The following is a 21,193-nucleotide window of genomic DNA, read 5'->3' on the forward strand; positions in this document are numbered from 1 at the left end:
TAAAATATAGCAGGAAAGTTATCTTACTGGTAAAACTTGTTTGATTTTTTTAAAAAACAAGTATGAAGTCATTTAATAGAAAGGATGTGGGCAATAATTTAAGAGCAGATTTGCAATTATGCTAGTGTATTAAATGCAGTCACCCTTATAGTCATGTGCAATTGACCAATATAATGTTCCACTTGCTAGGTCATTCAATTTAAAATGGTTATAGCAGCTAATCATTTTTAGCAATCAAAAGCATCATGCATCAAATAAACATTAAGGAAAGAGGTAGATTTTATCTTGTGAAAGCAAGTGGGGATATTTTCTCAACTTGAGAACAGGGTCTACCTTCCACTTTAAAATGTGGAATTTAAACTTAGTGTTAATGATAACTCTCTCTCTGTCTAGTCTATCATCTATCTATTTGTCTGTCTGTCCTTCTATCCATTACCTATCTCTCTCTCTCTGTCTCTCTATGTATTGTTATTCTATTTCAAGCAGTCTGGGAAAAAGTAGTTTCTTTTTTTTTAATTTTTGTTTTTACTTTATTTTGCTTTACAATACTGTTTCTTTTCTCAAGTTCAAAGCAAACCCCTCAAGTTGTATTTTTGAAAAAAAGATTTCTTGCTTTTCCTCCTTACTCATAAAATAGGTCACTATTCATCAGTTCTTACCTTTTGATATTTTTGATTCTTCTTGCTCTGTCCCTCCTCATTGCTTTTTCACATGTAATAAAAAATGTCTTTGCAAACTTAAAAATAAAATTCCTTTGTCTATGCGACATTTTTTCCATTATTCCATTGCAAACTTGTTGCTAAGAGCATGCTTGGTGCCTTTATTACAAAATGGGAGACCTCACATTCCATTCGCTTCTTTCCCGTCTGCCATCAAGCTTGTGCCTCTATTATTTTACTGAAATTACTCTCCAAAAGATTATTTGCAAGCCAGCTAAATTCTAATAGAATATTTTTGTCTTTCATATTACTTGACTATTTAACATCTAACATTTTTTTAAAAATTGAAGTATAGTTGATCCACAACATTTAACATTTTTTGATCAATGTTCTCGGTTTTCTTATTCCTTGGATTCTAAGATCTCAATTTCTAGCTTAAAATTCTAGTTCTCTTTTTTATGTTTTAAACATTTTTATTCAGTTTGGCATTTTTCTTCTTGTGATGCCCTTTAAAGATTAATATTGGCCAAGAGTCCATGTGTGATTTTCCTCTGATCATCCATTTTACCTTTCTTTTTATTTACCTGTTCCTATAGCTCTCTTTTTAATTTTTACAAAAATGATCATCCATCTCTATTAGAATGACTTCTGCTATTGATTATCATATTTCATCTGATGCAACAGATCAAACATTCCTTGAGTGAAAGATCATTCAACAGTGCATCCTCAGAACACTATCTACTACATACTGATGCTCAATAAATATTTGTTACACTGATCCATATTTACTGCACAAATTTGTCCTCTAAATTCTGGACCTGTATATACAAGAATATTAAGTTCAGGTCAATTGCTCAGTCTTGTCTGACTCTTTGTGACCCCATGGACTGCAGCATGCCAGGCTTCCCTGTCATTCACCATCTCCAGGAGCTTGCTCAAACTCATGTTCACTGAGTCAGTGATGCCATCCAACCATCTCGTTCTCTATTGTCCACTTCTCCTCCTGCCTTCTATCTTTCCCAACATCAAGGTCTTTTCTAATGAATTGGATCTTCACATTAAATAGCCAAAGTATTGGAGCTTCAGCTTCATCATCAGTCTTTCCAATGAATATTCAGGATTGATTTCCTTTGGGACTGACTGGTTTGATCTTTTTGCAGTCCAAGGGACTCTCAAGGGTCTTCTCTAACACCACAGTTCAAAAGCATCAATTCTTCAGTGCTCAGCCTTCTTTACGGTCTAACTCTCACATCCAAATATGACTACTGGAAAAACCACAGCTTTACTAGACAGAACTTTGTTGGCAAAGTAATGTCTCTGGTTTCTAATGTGCTGTCTAGGTTGGTCATAGCTTTTCTTCCAAGGAGTAAGTGTCTTTTAATTTCATGGCTGCAATCACCATCTGCAGTGATTTTGGAGCCCAAGAAAATAAAACCTGTCACTGTTTCCATTGTTTCCCCATCTATTAGCCATTTAGTGATGGGACTGGATGTCATGATCTTAATGTTTTGAATGTTGAGTTTTAAGCCAGCTTTTTCACTCTCCTTTTTCACTTTCATCAAGAGGCTCTTTAGTTCCTCTTCATTTTCTGCCATAAGGGTGGTGTCATCTGCATATCTAAAGTTATTGATATTTCTCCTGGCAATCTTGATTCCAGCATGTGCTTCATCCGGCTTGGCACTTTGCGTGATGTACACTGCATATAAGTTAAATAAAAAGGATGATAATATACAGCCTTGATGTACTCCTTTTCCAATTGGGATCTGTAAATAGATGGCCTCAAAATACCTCCCACACAATATAAACAAAAGGATAACTTTATCTTTTCCTAAATGCTTGCTATTATTCAGCCAAATTCTACTTCAGAATATAGTTTATGTAGCCACCTGTCTGTTAAATTCTCAGGCAATCAGTCACCAAGTCCTATAAATTTTACTTCTCTGACATCTTGTATCTAACTCCTCCTCTCTAATTTAATGACAGTTTTTGTAGATTATACACTCATCACGTCTCACTAGGAATGTGGGTGCAACTGGTCTTTCCATCAATAGGTTCCCCTCTTCCCATCTGTCCTCTTCACTGCAGACAAAAGCTCTTTCTGAAATAGGAATATAACAAATTCCTCTCGTGAATTAAAAAATTGCTAACATCTGTAGCTCAGGACAAAATCCAAGCTCTTTAGTAGAGTAGATAGAACCCTCCAGGATATATCAACTCCTTAGAGCTAACTTCTTCAGCTTTTACAATCTTTTACTTTTCTATTGCTCCTATAATGTTGGATTAACCCAAAGCAAACTAATTTCCTAAATCAATGTATATATATTTTTAAATTCAAGGTATATACTCTAGCTGTTTTGTTCTTCCCCTTACTACCAGTATTGTCAATGTAGGTTCTTCCTCTTCTTTTCATGACACAACTAAAGCGCCATCTCATTGGTAAGAATTTCTGAGGCCTTGTTTCACAGATAGAACTAAATGCTTTTACCTTCCCTATGTCAATTTTATTTTCTTCTCTTACATATGCAGTTGCTTATTACCTGATCATTGATTCCTTGAGAGTGCTCTTGCTTCATTAGCAGCTTTCACAGTGTCCAGCACAAAGACAGAGTCTTAATGTAGATCATGAGTTAGAGAAATTTCCAAATGGGACTTGGTTTTTAATATTCATCTAAGCTTTTTCTGTTCACACAAACAACTCAGAGGGGAAAAATCTTTATAGATCACACATATATTGTAGATAGAATTGTTTTCTTAGTTTAAACATAAACTCAAGTTGCAGTTTAATTGAAGAAGGCATTGTTTTCTAATTTATTTTATATTTAATAATTTAGGATATTTTAGAGATTACTCCTGCCTTTTCAAAGTTTATGTCCTAGCAATGCCTTTGTGATACGTTGGAAAAGAGAGATTCATTTTGTGAAAGAGGAAGAATCAAGAATGTTTTGAGAGTAAATGTTTATCTCATATACAGAAATAAGGAAAGATAGACTGATTTTGAGAAAATAATGTTACTGTAGGGGCAGCATCCAAGGTGATTTGGGAAGCAAAAATTAAAGCATTCATACACACACCACACACACACACACACACACACACACACACACACACACACACCTCACCAAGTTCATAATCCATTGAAAATTTGGTCAAATAGAAACTAAGAATATAAATTAAAATTACATTTTTTGAGAAACTCTAGGGAAACCTTTTATAAGAAGTCAGATTAATTTTGTTATCCTTCTGGTGAGCCAAAATAAAATGAAATTATTTTTGAAGATTACTCTTAGTAGATACTGCTATTTCATACTGTTCATGGGGTTCTCGAGGCAAGAATACTGGAGTGGTTTGTGAAAGCTTACCAATAAATGCTATTTTAATTCAGATAATTAAATTTAGGCACTATTAAAGAATTTTTTATTAGGATAGTTTTTGCAATTATCATCAAGGAATTGCCTAGAGATTCTTAGGGCTCAAAAAGTCACAGATGTTGGTGCAGATAATTTCAAAACATAATCTGCCTGTCATAAATATGCTTGTACTACAACTTATAAAGTTAGGATTGGTGGCAAAGGTAATTATCTCCTTTTTTCTGCAATATAGCTCAGTGTTGTATTAAGGTATCATTTTAGAATCCTTTTAGATAAATGAATAGGTAGAAAAATAGATAACTACTATGAAAAGATCATTTGTTAATATTAAAGAACATATCTACCTAGTTAAATAATGTGTAATAGGATTATAAGCCACTAGAAATTAAGTATTATTAAAATTATTGGAAAATATAAGGATCAATTAACCATTGGTACTTCAGCAGAAACAGTCTGTCTTATGGGAACATTAATTTCCATTTCAAGTTAGAAAATGCTGTTTCACTTTGTGTCTAATGCGTGGTTTTCTATCCTTCAGAGCATATTGATACAATTCAAAGACCAAAGTAATTTTATAAAATTCAGAATATTTATGGCCTTTCTAGGGACATAAAATAGAAGAGTTTTTGTTGTTGTTGTTGTTTGTTTGTTTATTTTTCTGAACACATAAACTTTCAGATAGAAATCTTTAATTCAGAGGAATTTTTTTATGAGCATGTTTGTGTTAGGTTTCTGATACTTCTGATTTTTCAAATTATTATTTTTTCATTTCTGAAGGGACTATTAATCTCTCAATGCCTGTTTAACTCTATTACTGAAATCGGTGAAGAAACAGTCATTCTCAAGAACGACACATTTTCGTCTTCATGCTTCAGTGCAGCTCTCTCTCAGAGCTGATTTAGCTGTACTCATGCTGGCTCGCTTGCCTTGCTCTGTCAGATCTCTTTCTTTCTCTCCAGAATTAAAGTGTGCATTTTCCCCATCACTGATAAGTCTGAAGATGACCCTGAGGGAGATGTTTCCTCAAATTTGCAAATTTGTGGAGCCATTTATCTGCTGTCATTTTCTTCCTCCGTATGATCAATTGTTTCTGTCACTTTTCCCTAAATGGTCCACAGATTTCTGTTTCTCACTAAATAAACCCAATTTAGCAAGAAATGGGCTTCCCAGTTGGGACAGAGGTAAAGAACCCTCCAACCAATGCAGGTGACACCAGAGACACAGGTTCGATTCCTGAGTCAGAAAGACCCCCTGGAGGTGAAAACAGCAACCCACTCTAGAACTCTTGTCTGGGAAATCCGATGGACAGAGGGGCCTGGTGGGCTACAGTCCACAGGGTTGCAAAGAGTCAGACACGATGAGCACTGCATTGTGCTGTGAACTCTCACATCTGATGTAGTTCTTTCTGAGAAGGGTGAGCCATCAAGTGTTATCACTGAGCAATCAACAGTTTCCTTTGCAGCTGTTTCCGTGGCACTAAGAGTCTTTCTCCTTTCTCGGAGTGACTATCACACATTCTTAAGTTCTCGGTTACTCACTGAAGTTTCTAGAGCCTTAGTATCCCTTTTCCAGACTTTTGTACTGGCCAGGCATTCAACATTCACATTCCCAATGTGATTATTTTTATGCTGTTTCTTCTAGTCCCCCACTAAATTAAAACAACAACAGTATTCCGAATATAAACCTCTAATGTACAAGTTTATTTGAAGAAATATAAATAGGTATAATTCACAATTCTTAGCTAATTCTTAGCTCTCTGATTTTAAATTTCAGTTGTTTATCATTAATCAGATTTTAGTTTCAGCAAGAGATGTACAATAAGAATTATCTGAATAATTAAATTCATCTGAATGATATGTATTTCATTTCAGGCTCCAAAAATGGTATATTTCTTTTTTATTTTGGATAAACTTCAAAACACCACTGTGTTAGCATCGATCACTTAATGTGGACTCAGTATTATAAATACAGGCTTGAATCTACAATATAAAAATATAGAAAAAGAAGTTCATAGGCAAGAAACTAATGCTCATAAATAAGTTGGGGAGTAAGAACAGGAGGTGTCACCTGTTAGTGGCTATAGCAGTCCTGAATGCAGTCCTGTGATTCTGTTGTACATTTTCCCACCAGTGTGGAGAGAGAGAGTAATCAGATTTTAAACCAGCGCCTAGATAACCCTCCTCTCTTTTGAGACAGGTCATCCCATCATTTTTGAGATTTCCCCAAAGTACTGCAGTTTGGACTCTTGTTGACTATGAGGGATGCTCTATTTCTTCTATGGGATTCTTGCCTACTGTAGTAGACAAAACAGCCATTTGAATTAATTCACCCATGCCCATCCATTTTAGTTCACTGATTCCTAAGATCTCAATATTCAGTCTTGCCATCTCCTGCTTGACCATGTTCAATTTACCATGATTCATGGATCTAACATTCCAGATTCCAGCTATGCAATATTGTTCTTTACAGCATCAGACTTTACTTTCACCACCAGACACATCCACAATTGAGCGTCATTTTGGCTTTGGCCCAGCCAATTCATTCTTCCTGGAGCTATTAGTAATTGCCCACCATTCTTCCCCAGTAGTATATTGGACACCTTCCAATCTGGGGGGCTCATCTTCCTGAATCATACCTTTTTGCCTTTTCACAGTGTTCATGGGGTTTTTATGGCAAGAATACTGGAGTGTGTTGCTATTTCCTCCTCCAGTGGACCACGTTTTATCAGAATGCTTCACTATGACCCATCTGTCTTGTGTGGCCCTACTCTGCATGTGCTGGAAAGTGATTTTAGGTCTGAGTACTAGACAGGATGTTAGAGGTACTGATGCAATATGTGGGAAGTCCTTGTTATGTGTTTTCATTGGTATGTCTATTGTAGGCCATTTAAAAAGCTAAATGTTAAAAAAATAGAGGTTAAAATATCAAAACATTGTATTAAGATCCCTTCATCAGGTCAAAGGGTCTAAGCAAAACTAATATTAAGTTATAGAAAAGACCTATTAAAATAGAAATTTAAAAGAAAAGATTGTAGGATAGACTGAGTTCACTTCTTGTCTTCGCCACTTAAATTAACTACTTAAACTCTCCATGCCTAACTTTCCTCATCTGTTTAATGTAGTTATTCTTGTATAGGTTTGAAAATTAAATGAATTGATATATTAAAATAACCTTCTTTTGCAATTATTCTGCATTTACTCTTATGATTTAACACAAATATTTTAGTCATTTAAGACAATTCCAAACTTACAGATGCACCACAAAGAAAATCCACTTAAATATCACTAAGTGCAATGAAAACTGGGGTCAGGGCTTGCTAGGAAAAGAGAAGCTGAAGAGAAGAGACGATACGGCTTGGAGTGTGTGACTGTGGTAAAAGAGAGGGGTTTGATGGAGGAAAATACAGTGAAGTATTTAGATATGAAGCTGAGTGAAAACCCTTTTTATGATTTCATGTCATGCTGATATTCATGTTATGAGCTGCAGGCACTTTGCCAATAGGACCCAACCTCTAAATCATTCTATTACAATGGCTGTAGTCACACAGCTTCTTATGCTGAACCTACAAGTTTATGACAGCTTATCTCTGCCCTTTACAGCACATTGTTAATGGGGTCAATTCTTCATGCTAGCGAATACATTTAGGTCTTTTTAAAAGGATGTCAATCTATCCAAGTTTTATACCCATGGAAGTCTGCAAACATTTATAACACTCTTTTCCTCTCACAAACTACAACTTCATAGCAACCCTACAAAGAAATTAAATGAGAGAGAATTGAATTATAAAAAAATAAGTGGTTAAGGTAGAGTCTTTGTAAAAATCACAGCCAGTGTTTATGTTACCAAACTGTTTGACATAACAAAATCTTTCCAGCATTACTTCAGGGAAATAACATTAGTTTTTGAAAATAAACTTTTTGTAGAATTTAGTCCCATTGCCTTAAAAATGCTAAGTAATGTTGCTAAGACAAATACATACAAGAAATACAAAATGACATAGAAAAGATACTCATCCTTTTTTGTCTTCTACTTGTCAATGATTTCAGCAATTGTAATTTTGTTAAAAGAGGGCAAGGTTAATTAAGTTCTCAATACATACTTATTTAATAAACGACTAATGAGCGAATGCAAGGATAGATGGAATGAGTATCTGAAAGAATCATAGAGAATTCAAAACAACAGTTAATTTTGTGGGAAGGTTCAGTTCAGTTCATTTCAGTCGCTCAGTCATGTTTAACCCTTTGCAACCCCATGGCCTGCAGCACGCCAGGCCTCTGTTTATCACCAACTCCTGGAGTTTACCCAAACTCATGTCCATTGAGTCAATGATGCCATCCAACCATCTTATCCTCTGTCATCCCCTTCTCCTCCTGCCCTCAATCTTTCCCAGCATCAGGGTCTTCACAAATGAATCAGTTTTTCACATCAGGTGGCCAAAATATTAGAGTTTCAGCTTCAACATCAGTCCTTCCAAGACTTAGGACTGATCTCCTTTAGTATGGACTGGTTGGATGTCCTTGCAGTCCAAGGGACTCTCAAGAGGCTTCTCCATCACCACAGTTCAAAAGCATCAATTCTTCAGCACTCAGCTTTCTTCACAGTCCAGCTCTCACATCCATACATGACTACTGGAAAAACCATAGCCTTGACTAGATGGACCTTTATTGGAAAAGCAATGTCTCTGCTTTTTAATATGCTGTCTAGGTTGGCCATAACTTTCCTTCTAAGGAGTAAGTGTCTTTTAATTTCATGGCTGCAATCACCATCTGTAGTGATTTTGGAGCCCAGAAAAAAAGTCAGTCACTGTTTCCACTGTTTCCCCATCTTTTTGCCATGAAGTGATGGGCCCAGATGTCATGATCTCAGTTTTCTGAATGTTGAGCTTTAAGCCAACTTTTTCACTCTCCTCTTTCACTTTCATCAAGAGGTTCTTTAGTTCTTCTTCACTTTCTTCCATAAGGGTGGTGTCATCTGCATATCTGAGGTTATTGATATTTCTCCCAGCAATCTTGATTCCGTTTTGTGCTTCTTCCAGCCAAGCATTTCTCATGATGTATTCTGCATATAAGTTAAATAAGGAGGGTGACAATATATAGCCTTGACATACTCCTTTTCCTACTTGGAACCAATCTTTTTTCCATGTCCAGTCCTAGCTGTTGCTTCCTGACCTGCATACAGGTTTCTCAAGAGGCAGGTCAGGTGGTCTGGTATTCTCATCTCTTTCAGAATTTTCCACAGTTTGTGGTGATCTGCACAGTCAAAGGCTTTGGCATAGTCAATAAAGCAGAAATGGGTGTTTTTTCTGGAACTCTCTCACTTTTTTGATGTTGGCAATTTGATCTCTGGTTCCTCTGCCTTTTCTAAAATCAGCTTGAACATCTGGAAGTTCACAGTTCACGTATTGCTGAAGCCTGGCTTGGAGAATTTTGAGCATTACTTTACTAGTGTGTGAGATGAGGGCAATTGTGTGGTAATTTGAGCATTCTTTGGCATTGCCTTTCTCTGGAATTGGAAGAAAACTGACCTTTCCAGTCCTGTTGGATGAATTAAAAATAAATGGAAAAGGAAACTCACTATTCCTCTATAAAATTTTGTGCAAGTGCCTATAGACATCTTTATTTTCAGTTAGCCAGCATTACCATTTATAACTACTTTGTTTCAATTTTGTAAGGTGTATGCAAATAAAAAAATATATTTTTGCTATTGTATATTAAAAATTGTAGATATTTTTTTTTAGTTTTTTATTTTTTAAATTTTAAAATCTTTAATTCTTACATGCATTCCCAAACATGAACCCCCCTCCCACCTCCCTCCCCATAATATCTTTCTGGGTCATCCCCATGCACCAGCCCCAAGCATGCTGCATCCTGCGTCAGACATAGACTGGCGATTCAATTCACATGATAGTATACATGTTAGAATGTCATTCTCCCAAATCATCCCACCCTCTCCCTCTCCCTCTGAGTCCAAAAGTCCGTTATACACATCTGTGTCTCTTTCCCTGTCTTGCATACAGGGTCGTCACTGCCATCTTCCTAAATTCCATATATATGTGTTAGTATACTGTATTGGTGTTTTTCTTTCTGGCTTACTTTACTCTGTATAATCGGCTCCAGTTTCATCCATCTCATCAGAACTGATTCAAATGAATTCTTTTTAATGGCTGAGTAATACTCCATTGTGTATATGTACCACAGTTTTCTTATCCATTCATCTGCTGATGGACATCTAGGTTGTTTCCATGTCCTGGCTATTATAAACAGTGCTGCGATGAACATTGGGGTACATGTGTCTCTTTCCATTCTGGTTTCCTCGGTGTGTATGCCCAGAAGTGGGATTGCTGGGTCATAAGGTAGTTCTATTTGCAATTTGTTAAGGAATCTCCACACTGTTCTCCATAGTGGCTGTACTAGTTTGCATTCCCACCAACAGTGTAGGAGGGTTCCCTTTTCTCCACACCCTCTCCAGCATTTATTGCTTGCAGATTTTTGGATCGCAGCCATTCTGACTGGTGTGAAGTGGTACCTCATTGTGGTTTTGATTTGCATTTCTCTAATAATGAGTGATGTTGAGCATCTTTTCATGTGTTTGTTAGCCATCCGTATGTCTTCTTTGGAGAAATGTCTATTTAGTTCTTTGGCCCATTTTTTGATTGGGTCGTTTATTTTTCTGGAGTTGAGCTGCAGAAGTTGCTTGTATATTTTTGAGATTAGTTGTTTGTCAGTTGCTTCATTTGCTATTATTTTCTCCCATTCAGATGGCTGTCTTTTCACCTTGCTTATATTTTCCTTTGTTGTGCAGAAGCTTTTAATTTTAATTAGATCCCATTTGTTTATTTTTGCTTTTATTTCCAGAATTCTGGGAGGTGGATCATAGAGGATCCTGCTGTGATTTATGTCTGAGAGTGTTTTGCCTATGTTCTCCTCTAGGAGTTTTATAGTTTCTGATCTTACATTTAGATCTTTAATCCATTTTGAGTTTATTTTTGTGTGCGGTGTTAGAAAGTGATCTAGTTTCATTCTTTTACAAGTGGTTGACCAGTTTTCCCAGCACCACTTGTTAAAGAGATTGTCTTTACTCCATTGTATATTCTTGCCTCCTTTGTCAAAGATAAGGTGTCCATATGTGTGTGGATTTATCTCTGGGCTTTCTATTTTGTTCCATTGATCTATATGTCTGTCTTTGTGCCAGTACCATACTGTCTTGATGACTGTGGCTTTGTAGTAGAGCCTGAAGTCAGGCAAGTTGATTCCTCCAGTTCCATTCTTCTTTCTCAAGATTGCTTTGGCTATTCGAGGTTTTTTGTATTTCCATACAAAGCTTGAAATTATTTGTTCTAGTTCTGTGAAAAATGTGGCTGGTAGCTTGATAGGGATTGCATTGAATTTGTAAATTGCTTTGGGTAGTATACTCATTTTCACTATATTGATTCTTCCAATCCATGAACATGGTATATTTCTCCATCTATTAGTGTCCTCTTTGATTTCTTTCATCAGTGTTTTATAGTTTTCTATATATAGGTCTTTAGTTTCTTTAGGTAGATATATTCCTAAGTATTTTATTCTTTTCGTTGCAATGGTGAATGGAATTGTTTCCTTCATTTCTTTTTCTACTTTCTCATTATTCGTGTATAGGAATGCAAGGGATTTCTGTGTGTTGATTTTATATCCTGCAACTTTACTATATTCATTGATGAGCTCTAGTAATTTTCTGGTGGAGTCTTTAGGGTTTTCCATGTAGAGGATCATGTCATCTGCAAACAGTGAGAGTTTTACTTCTTCTTTTCCAATTTGGATTCCTTTTATTTCTTTTTCTGCTCTGATTGCTGTGGCCAAAACGTCCAGAACTATGTTGAATAGTAGCGGTGAAAGTGGGCACCCTTGTCTTGTTCCTGACTTTAGGGGAAATGCTTTCAATTTTTCACCATTGAGGATAATGTTCGCTGTGGGTTTGTCATAGATAGCTTTTATTATGTTGAGATATGTTCCTTCTATTCCTGCTTTCTGGAGAGTTTTTATCATAAATGGATGTTGAATTTTGTCAAAGGCCTTCTCTGCATCTATTGAGATAATCATATGGTTTTTATTTTTCAATTTGTTAATGTGGTGAATTACATTGATTGATTTGCGGATATTGAAGAATCCTTGCATCCCTGGGATAAAGCCCACTTGGTCATGGTGTATGATCTTTTTAATGTGTTGTTGGATTCTGATTGCTAGAATTTTGTTGAGGATTTTTGCATCTATGTTCATCAGAGATATTGGCCTGAAAAGGAAGAGTTGGAGAACCCCAGAGTTAGTAGAAGGAAAGAAATCTTAAAAATTAGGGCAGAAATAAATGCAAAAGAAACAAAAGAGACCATAGCAAAAATCAACAAAGCCAAAAGCTGGTTCTTTGAAAGGATAAATAAAATTGACAAACCATTAGCCAGACTCATCAAGAAGCAAAGAGAGAAAAATCAAATCAATAAAATTAGAAATGAAAATGGAGAGATCACAACAGACAACACAGAAATACAAAGGATCATAAGAGACTACTATCAGCAGTTGTATGCCAATAAAATGGACAACGTGGAAGAAATGGACAAATTCTTAGAAAAGTACAATTTTCCAAAACTGAACCAGGAAGAAATCGAAAATCTTAACAGACCCATCACAAGCACGGAAATTGATACTGTAATCAGAAATCTTCCAGCAAACAAAAGCCCAGGTCCAGATGGCTTCACAGCTGAATTCTATGAGAATTCGAGAAGAGCTAACACCTATCCTCCTCAAACTCTTCCAGAAATTGCAGAGGAAGGTAAACTTCCAAACTCATTCTATGAGGCCACCATCACCCTAATACCAAAACCTGACAAAGATGTCACAAAAAATTGTAGATATTAAACTAAAATGTTGAACCTTGAACCCATTTACAAAGTTAAATAAACTTTCCAGTATTCACCTATCTTTCATTGATTCTGATTTTGGCATATTATTTCCCTAAGACATCTGTTAGAGAAAATAAGAGATTAAAAAAAAAAAAAACTAACCTGAAAAATTCCCTGTTATAATCTCTTGGAAGCAAAGTATAAAATGAGACAATACTGCTACTACTAATGATAGTAATAGCTAACATTTATAGAGTACGTGCTATGTACCTATATAATCTTAAATGCTTTAAGTATGAAAGTGAAAGTCACTCAGTCGTGTCTGACTCTTTGTGACCCCATGGACTTTTATAGTCCATGAAATCCTCCAGGCCAGAATACTGGAATGAGTAGCTTTTTACTTCTCCAGGGAATCTTCCCAAACCAGGGATTGAACCCAGGTCTCTCTCATTGCAGCCAGATTCTTTATCAGGTGAGCCACAACAGAAGCCCAACAATACTGGAGTGGGTAGCCTATTCCTTCTCTGGTGGATTTTCCCAATTCAGGAATCGAACTGTGGTCTCCTCCATTACAGGCAGATTCTTTACCAACTTAGTTATGAGGGAAGCCTGCTTTAAGTATAGTAGTTTATTTAACCACTATAACAATCTACTTAGTTAAGTATTGATATTAACGTCATTTTTCAGATAAGGGAACCAAAGCACCAAGAGGTTAAATAACTTACCTGAGGAAACCTAGATAATTAGTAGCAGAGCCAGAATTCAAACCCTGTCTTGAGCCCTAAAATCCTTCCTTTCAGCCGCCACATTTTGCCTCCAGAAAATATTCCCTCATTCAGTGAGCCTACCGCACGCACCTAGCAGATGTTCTGTTGGGGCAGTGCTCAAGCGGCATTTTTAAGTATCTTCCTAGTGAGTTGATCGAGGACTGGATCCAGCTGTTCCACCTGTGCTTCCATTATCTCTCAGAAATAAAATAAGGCATCGACTCAAGCTTGTAGGATATATAACCTGATTGATGTTCCTTCCGTGTAGGATAGCCTTCCCTTAAATCTCGCAGCACTCATTTTATTCAGGTATCTGCTAACATGTCGCCTCCTCATGAGTTTCTGAAGTTAGCTTACTGTTGTTGCTTGGTCACTCAGTCATGTCTGACTTCACAACCCCGTGAACTGCAGCGCACCAGGCTTCCCTGGTCCTTCTCCATCTCCTAGAGTTTGCTCAAACTCATGTTCATTGAATCGGTGATGCCATCCAACCCTCTCATCAACTGTTGCCCCCTTCCCTTCCTGCCTTCTGTCTTTCCCAGCATCAGTGTCTTTTCCAATTAATCATCTCTTTGTATCAGGTGGCCAAAGTATTGGAGCTTCAGCTTGAGCATCGGTCCTTCCAATAAATATTCAGGGTTGATTTCCTATAGGATTGACTGGTTTGATCTTGTTGTCCAAGGGACTCTTAAGTCTTATCCAACAAAAAACTTTAGAACTATTTTGATTCTCTTATATATTTTTTCCTACAGTATTTTTTGTGATGTTCATTTTATATTTATTTTTTCATTTTATATTTATTTATTTATTTGTGTGTGTGTGTGTGCTCTTTATTTTATTTTATTTTTTTACTTTACAATACTGTATTTGTTTTGCTATACATTGACATGAATCTGCCACGAGTGTACATGAGTTCCCAATCCTGAATCCCCCTCCCACCACCCTCCCCATATCATCTCTCTGGGTCATCCCAGTGCACCAGCCCCAAGCATCCTGTATCCTGTATCAAACCTAGACTGATGATTCGTTTCTTACATAATAGTATACATGTTTCAATGCCATTCTCCCAAATCATCCCACCCTCTCCCTCTCCCACAGAATCCAAACGTCTGTTCTATACATCTGTGTCTCTTTTGCTGTCTCACATACAGGGTTATCATTACCATCTTTCTAAATTCCACATACATGTGTTAGTATACTGTATTGGTGTTTTTCTTTCTGGCTTACTTCACTCTGTATAATCGGCTCCAGTTTCATCCACCTCGTTAGAACTGATTCAAATGTATTCTTTTTAATGGCTGAGTAATACTCCATTGTCTATATGTACCACAGCTTTCTTATCCATTCATCTGCTTATTTTTTAAATTTGTTTGCTATCTGCCTCATAATCTATACTATAAACTTATGATATATTTGGTTTTGTTCACTCCTGCATGCCCAGTAGCTGCAAAAGCATCTAGTACATAGTAAGTGTTCAATGCATATTTATTTAATGAATGAGTAATAGATGAGTGCAAGGATGGATTGAATGAATACCTGGAAGAATCATAAGGAAACTCATAACAATGGCTAATTCTAAAAGGGCAGGTAAGTTTTTACCTTGCTACCTTGTCTGCAAACATTTCTTCTGTTTCACTACCTTCTATCCCCTGGTAACCATCATCTTACTCTCTGTTTTTAAAGTCTAGCTATTTTAGATTGAATGTGTAAATGATGTCATGTAGCATTTGTCTTTTTCTCTCAGATTTATATCACTTAGCTTAATGTCCTCATGGTCTATCCATGTTGTCACAACTGGCAGAATATTCTTTAATTTAGTAGTAAGGTAATATCAATATTGCTGGGAGAAATATCAATCACCTCAGATATGGAGATGACACCACCCTTATAGCAGAAAGTGAAGAGGAACTAAAAAGCCTCTTGAGGAAAGTGAAAGAGGAGAGTGAAAAAGTTGACTTAAAGCTCAACATTCAGAAAACGAAGATCATGGCATCTGGTCCCATCACTTCATGGCAAATAGATGGGGAAACAGTGGACACAGTGTCAGACTTTATTTTTCTGGGCTCCAAAATCACTGCAGATGGTGATTGCAGCCATGAAACTAAAAGACGCTTGCTCCTTGGAAGGAAAGTTATGACCAACCAGGACAGCATCTTCAAAAGCAAAGACATTACTTTGCCAACAAAGGGCCATCTAGCCAAAGCTATGGTTTTTCCAGTGGTCATGTATGGACGTGAGAGTTGGACTATGAAGAAAGCTGAGCACCAAAGAATTGATGCTTTTGAACTGTGGTGTTGAAGAAGCCTCTTGAGAGTCCCTTGGACTGCAAGGTGATCCAACTGGTCCATCCTAAAGGAGATCAGTCCTGGGTGTTCATTGGAAGGACTGATGTTGAAGCTGAAACTCCTATACTTTGGCCACCTCATGAGAAGAGCTGACTCATTGGAAAAGACCTTGATGCTGGGAAGGATTGGGAATAGGAGGAGAAGGGGACGACAGAGGATGAGATGGCTGGATGGCATTACCAACTCTATGGACATGATTTTGGGTGAACTCTGGGAGTTGGTGATTGACAGGGAGGCCTGGTGTGCTGTGGTTCATGGGGTCGTGGAGAGTCAGATGCTACTGAGTGACTGAATTGAACTGAATATCAATTATGGGGTTCCCTTGTGGCTCATCTGGTAAAGAATCTGCCTGCAATGTGGGAGACCTGGGTTCTATCCTTGGGTTGGGAAAATCCCCTGGAGAAGGGGAAAGGTTACCCACTCTAGCATTCTGGCCTGGAGAATTCCATGGATGATATAGTCCATGGGGTCGCAAAGACCTGGACACGACTGAATGACTTTCATTTCATTTCAATATTAATTATAAGAAAATGTATATTTTAGTGACACTAGATGGAACTATTTTAATTGAAAAAATATTTTAAATAGCATTAAAATATATTATTTTCCTGAATTTAACTTCGTCATCCAAAATAAAAGCACTATTTTATCTCAAACTTCAGTGATATAGTGAACATTCACAAAGACTGAATTTGTTCATAAGCAGCATATTTTGGCCTTTATTTTCATAAGGAAAATGAGTAAATGCAATTCACTAACTTTAGTTATATTTACTAAACAAATAAAACATGGAGAGGCTTTAAAATAAAAATAGCAGTAGTGAGTCCTATTTATAAGCATGCTATCAATATGTATTTTAGAAATTCATCAGTCTCCAATAAAACTTTTAATTAACATTGATTATTTATTTTAAGAAAATGTTAAAGCACTCTCTATGTATGTAAGTAGATGACAAGAAAGCAATCTCATATTTCTAGAGGGATAGTATTGTATGTAGTATAAATTGTGTTGTACTAATTCTAATCAGCTTTTGAACTATGGTGTTGGAGAAGACTCTATAGAGTCCCTTGGACTGCAAGGAGATCCAACCAGTCCATCCTAAAGGAAATCAGTCCTGAGTATCCATTGGAAGGACTGATGCTGAAGCTGAAACTCCTATACTTTGGCCACCTGATGCGAAGTACTGACTCATTTGAAAAGATCCTGATGCTGGGAAAGATTGAAGGCAGGAGGAGAAGGGGATGACAGAGGAGGAGATGGTTGGATGGCATCACCGACTCAATGGACATGAGTTTCAGTAAACTCCAGGAGTTGGTGATGGACAGGGAGGCCTGGTGTGTTACAGTCCATGGGATTGCAAAGAGTCAGATACAACTGAGCGACTGAACTGAACTGAATTCTAATTAGGTCATCTTAAGGAACTTCAAAAATCAAATATGTGTAGGATCATTAAAATCATCAGTAAAGATTTTAAGCTTTTGTTGTTGTTCAGTTGCTCAGTGCTGTCTGACTTTTTGAGACCCCATGGAGTGCATCATGCCAGGCCTCCCTGTTCTTCACGATCTCCTGGAGTTTGCTCAAACTCATGTCCTTCAACTCAGAGATGCCATCCAACCATCTCATCCTCTGTCGTTCCCTTCTCCTCCTGCCTTCTATCATTCCCTGCATCAGGGTCTTTTCCAATGAGTCAGCTGTTCACATCAGGTGGCCAAAGTATTGGAGCTTCAACATCAATCCTTTCAACGAATAGTTAGAGTTTATTTCCTTTAGGATTGACTGGCTTCATCGCCTTGCTGTCTAAGGGACTCTCAAGAGTCTTCTCCAGCACCAAAGATCAAAAGCATCAGTTCTTTAGTGCTCAGCCTTCTTTACGGTCAAACTCTCACATCCATACATGACTACTGGAAAAAAAAAAAAAAAAGCTTTGACTAGAAAGACCTTTCTTTGCAAAGTGATGACTGTCTAGGTTTTTCATAGCTTTTCTTCCAAGGAGCAAGCGTCTTTTAATTTTTTGGGTGCAGTCACCATTTCCAGTGATTTTCGAGTCAAAGGAAATAAAGTCTGTCACTGTTTCATTGTTTCCCCATCTATTTCCCATGAAATGATGGGACTGGATGCTATAATCTTAGTTTTTTGAATGTTGAGTTTTAAGCCAGCTTATTACTCTCTTCTTTTACCTTCCTCAAAAAGCTATTTAGTTCCTCTTTACTTTCTGCCATTAGGGTGGTGTCATCTGCATATCTGAGGTTACTGATATTTTTGGCAATTTTGATACCAGCTTGAGCTTCATCCATCCTAGCATTTCACATGATGTACACTGCATACAAGTTCAATAAGCAGGAAGACAACATGTAGCCTTGACATACTCCTTTCCCAATTTTGAACCAGTCCATTGTTCTATGACCAAATTTAACTTTTACTTCTTGATCTGCATGCAGGTTTCTCAGGAGGCAGATAACGTAGTCTGGTATTCCCATCTCTTTCAGAACTTTTAACAGTTTGTTATGATTCACAAAGTCAAAGGCTTTAGCATAGTCAATGAAGCAGAAGTAGATGGTTTTCTTGAATTCCTTTGTCTTCTCTATGATCTAACAGATGTTGGCAATTTGACCTCTAGTCACTTTTCCTTTACTGAATCCAGCTTGTACACCTGAAAATTCTTGGTTTACATACCTGTGAAGCTTAACTTGAAGGATTTTGAGCATTACCTTACTATCATGAGAAATGAGTGCAACTATGTGATAGTTTGAGCATTCTTTGGCATTGCCTTTCTTTGGGATTGGAATAAAAACTGACCTTTCGAGTCCCCAAATTTGCTGGCATATGGAGTGCAGCGCTTTAACAGCATCATCTTGTAGGAGTTGAAATAACTCAGCTGGAATTCCATCACCTCCAATAGCTTTGTTCCTTGTAATGCTCCCTAAGGTCCACTTGACTTCACATTCCAGGATCTCTGGCTCTAGGTGAGTGATCACACAATCGTGGTTATCTGAAACATTAAGAACTTTTTTGTACTGTTCTTCTGTGTATTCTTACCATCTCATCTTAATATCTTCTGCTTCTCTTAGGTCCATACAGTTTCTGTCCTTTATTGTGCCTATCTTTGAGTGAAATATTCCCTTGGTATCTCTAATTTTCCTGAAGAGAACTCTGGTCTTTCCTAGCCTATTGTTTTCCTCCATTTCTTTGCATTGATCACTTAGGAAGGCTCTCTTATTTCTCATCGCTATTCTTTGGAACTCTGCATTCAGAAGGGTATCTTTCCTTATCTCCTTTGCTTTTTCTCTCTATGCCTTATTCTGTTTAATATATTGAAGATTTTCAAAAAGCAGTTTATGATATAATGTTCATTAAGATAACTTAAAACACCAATTTCCAACCAAAGTATATGTATATGTGTACATAGTTATTTACTCTACGCTATTGCACTTAGAACTATTGCGACCTAAGAGCTATTATTTTAATCATAAATTTCAACTAAAATCCTTCATATTACTTATAAAGTCAAAGTTTCATTCCTATGCTTTAATTTTCTTCACTGATTGTTTTCTTACTTCAATGACAAATCCGTCTTCCAGTTGCCTCAGGCTGTGCTATTCATTCCGTTTTACTTTCACATAAAAAAGCTGGCATTATATGTCTACACAGATTTAATAATGTCAGTGTATTAATACCAACGAGCTTTATTTGCATAAGCCAGCTTCATCACCAGGACAGAAATGCCTTCTTTCATTTACTCACGTATCCACTCAATCATTCTTTATCTTTTTCATACACACATTTATTCATTCATCCATTCATTCAACACATACTTAGTGAGCTTTCTCTGAGTAGGTGACTTATTAGTAGACATTAAAATGATATAAAGAAGAGGATCATTGAAATATCCTGGGATAATTGCATTCCAGATAGAAGGTTTTGCAGGTGTACAAGCATTGATTGAGGCATTGAGACATGATTGAGGAGATGCATTTGAGGAAGAGTAAGAAGTTCAGCTTGCCAGAGTGAAGCATACAAATGGGGACATGATAGGTGATGGAGACTGACGGATGGAGAACCACATTACCTAGGTTCTTACAGGCCTTGGAATAGGGTATGGATACAGGACAGAGTTAAATGGAAGACTATCAAGACGTTTTTCTCAGAAGAGAATTATGATCTGACCTATATTTTTAAAGGATAATTCTGAGTGCTGTGTGGAGAATAAAGAATGCAGGAATAATAGTGAGAACAGGTAGAGACCAGACCAACCATATCAAGTCATCGAAGTTCAGGAGGCCAAAGCATCACAGAAAACAGGAAGAAAGGAAATGGTTTTAACACAGAAGCAAATTCAAGTGCAAACCATTTTTATTTATTTTTTATTGCTAAGCAAAAGAGGATATGAATTTGAAAATAATAATAATACAGGCAACAATAAAATAATGGAAATAGCTAATGGTGAGGCTTTCTAGGTGGCTCAGTTGTAAAAAATCTGCCTGCCAATGCAGGAGCTGTGCATTTGATCCCTGGGTTGGGAAGATCCCCTGGAAAAGGAAATAGCAATCTACACCAATATTTTTACTTGAGAAATCCAGAGAACAAAGGAGCCTGGTGGGCTACAGTCCATGGGGCTGCAAAAGATTCAGATATGACTGAGTGACTAAGCAACAACAAATAGCTAATAGTAACAGCAACAATATGTATTTCTACAGAGTTAGCCAAATTCAAGGTTAAGGGCACAGGCTTTTATGTTAAATCTACCTAAAACTTTAGACATCAGTCACAAGTTAGAGGTCCCATGGACCATCTTCACTTCTGATCAGTTGACTACAAAGTTAGGAGTTCCCCAAATCAACTTTAATTTCCATAATTCTCAGAACAAGTCACAGAACTCTGGAAAACACTAATCTTATAATTCCACTTAATTGTAGCCAAAGGATACAAATCAAAACCAAATGAAGGAAGAGATCCTTGGGGGAAAACTGAAACTGGAAGATTTACAAACTAAAAAGTTTCCATGTCCTGGAGGCTGTGTTACCCTTCTGGCATTAAAGTTGGCAACACACAAATGGAGTGTTTCCAACCCTGGAAGCTCACTCAAGCTTCATTCTTCAGAGATTTTATTGAGGCTTCATTACATAGACATGACTCATGGTCTACGTAGTTGAATCTAATCTCCAATCCCCTTCCATCCCCAGATGTC

Source organism: Ovis aries, chromosome 6, assembly GCF_016772045.2.
Source record: "Ovis aries strain OAR_USU_Benz2616 breed Rambouillet chromosome 6, ARS-UI_Ramb_v3.0, whole genome shotgun sequence".
Lineage (NCBI taxonomy): Eukaryota > Metazoa > Chordata > Mammalia > Artiodactyla > Bovidae > Ovis > Ovis aries.